The sequence below is a fragment of the Penaeus monodon genome, chromosome 14, assembly GCF_015228065.2.
Source record: "Penaeus monodon isolate SGIC_2016 chromosome 14, NSTDA_Pmon_1, whole genome shotgun sequence".
NCBI classification, from domain to species: Eukaryota; Metazoa; Arthropoda; class Malacostraca; order Decapoda; family Penaeidae; genus Penaeus; species Penaeus monodon.
Window position 1 is genome coordinate 23,564,094 of NC_051399.1, and position 2,500 is coordinate 23,566,593.

The 2,500-nt window shown below is 37.3% G+C and overlaps 1 protein-coding gene across 1 annotated transcript in view; it reads right to left on the reverse strand.

The window, feature by feature from the left end:
• The window catches only part of LOC119580654 (metabotropic glutamate receptor-like), a gene marked incomplete in the record, with an annotated part of 105,972 nt that overhangs the window by 998 nt on the left and 102,474 nt on the right, over positions 1–2,500 (reverse strand). The window contains 1 exon segment of the mRNA XM_037928754.1: positions 1–2,500. This exon segment is cut by the window's left edge and continues 998 nt beyond it; it is cut by the window's right edge and continues 1,083 nt beyond it.

A 2,500-nucleotide genomic window follows, 5' to 3' on the forward strand; every position in this document is an offset into this window, starting at 1 on the left:
ACGATGCCTCTACTTACGATTTCCCCGCCAATCGTTCCAACACGAAAAAGAGAGATGACTCTTCGTCCCTTTACTCCACGGCCAAAGCTACCCGAACATTTTTGATGATTAATTGAAAACGAGACATTCTCTTCGGATGTAATGAGTACACCGTCTCTGGCCGCGTCAATTTTGAGTAAAAGGCGAGTAAAAGGTGAGAACTACATTATTACTGCGGAAGTTGAGGAACAGAGCGATACGATCAAAAACTGATGGATTTTTGCGTGATGTTGACATTCAAAACAAACATGGGTGCGCTGAAGATGAAACGGTGTGCGAATTACGAAAGAAAGAAATTGCAGGTGCCGAAGTACACAAACACTAATATCATCTACATGTCATTATCTTTTTTCAAGACCCTATGATACGAAAATAGTGCCGAAGAAAGGAAACCAAGAGAGAAAGAAAACGTTTATGGAATCATATACACAAAAGATACAAAACAAATCGATAAATTTGGTATTATTCACAACAACACAGACAATGAATAGTGCAAACGTTTTCCTTTAATTCTACGCATGAGAAGAAGACAGAAAAGAGAGCAAGTGAACACGTAACGCAATAAATCCATTTATTTCCGCCTACTTTCTTAGACCCTTTGTCATGCATTACGATCAACAATCAAGCTTCAGGTATTATTTTTGTGCAAATGCCTAAGTATATATATGTACAAGGTGCATTTAACAGTAATTGTGAGTTAATTCCCTATGAAATATACATGATGCTTTATGTACACGCATTGAGAAGAGAGACTTGTATGTCATTTTCACATTCACATGCGGTTCATGCGGACAGTCATGCACACAGTAGGAAAATTCTCAGTGCTAACGACTTGACCATTAAAGTGCTGTTTGAGAAGAACGAGGACATCGGCTGAAACATGTAATGGTGAACAGCTGTTACCAGAAGTGCGAGAAGTTCTGGCAGTTGCTTGCAATGAAGTAATTAGTTAACAGTTAATTCTTAATGATAATGATAGTATTATACAAGTCTGCATTCATGATGTCAGAACGGATAGTAAGAAGGCAAGGAAATAATCATGTAATTTGATAACTTTTTGTATTTTTATTGTTGTTAGACGGCACTGCAAAGGTTGTAGAAGAGTTAAGTGATATGAGCTTTATACTCTTTGGCAGATTTACAGTTGATTATGTTACACTTATACGACACAAAGACCAAAGACAAGTACAAGTCGGGAAACCCGTCCTCAAGCACGCTTTCGAACACATCACGCACAGTTAGATCCATTCGTGTAACGATATAGTATTTATCAGCCGTGGTAAAATGAAATTCCTGTAACGTCGAAATAAAAACACAGTGAACAGGCAGGTCGAGATAACAGATAAGCCCAAACAACCATGCGGCGTCTCCTGCGGGCTCAGTAACAGAAGACGCGCACGGTGATTGGTCCAAACCACAGACCATTGGCGACTTAAGACACGCCTCCTGATTGGTTGAAATCAGTCGACGGAGACACAAAGAGAAACAAATCTCGTCTGTAATTGGTCAAACAGACGTTCGGCCAAATACAATTCATCATAGTAAAAGGCGACTGAGATCAAGATTAAAACTTAATTCATATCCCTTGTTACTCAAGAATATGTTGAAATTATAGCCTGAAGACCTTAGAAAAGAGCACCATAGTACATGTAAGAGAAACATGCACTTCAAAGGAAATAAATCATGTATATATATATATATATATATATATATATATATATATATATATATATATATATATATATATATATATATATATATATATGCATACATACATACATACAAATATATATGTATATATATATATATGCATGTATATATGTATATACAAATAATTCTAAATACTTGCCGAATCTTTTATCCCTTTAACTTTTGAACTGTGGGATAAAAGAATAGGATCACCTTGACAGCGAGCTCCGGCCCCGACCCAGCACACCTGTCCAATCCCAGGTGGTTCCCCTCAGTTTACCATCTCTATTGATATGTCTGTCTTTTGTTCTACCTAGGCTTATTTCAGTCTCTAGCTCGAGTTGCGTTTGGAACGTGCTGTTAGATATTTTTTTTTTACTATTTTCTTTCCTATGTACAATATGTTTTCAAGTGTATCGATGGAATATTAATGATTGAGGACGTTTGATGATTTCTACTGATTCTTTCGTTATTTATTTACATAACCTTTACTCCGATTGGACAAGACGAATCTTCACTTCTTTTAAAACGGCAACGCCATCATTGCTCCTGGATTGTCGTAAGATGTAATGAATCTCAGTCCTAATTAAACTTCGAGAACACACGTCTCCAGATTCTCCTCCAGCGAGAATAAACTAGTCACAGTCACGGTGAGGTCACAGTCGTGCTTGGACACTGACTGTGAGTTCATCGCCTTGACGCAGACCTGACATAATTAATACAAGCAACAAAGACCCTTAACGAATCTCCGTCTATGTCATTATCTTCCTAA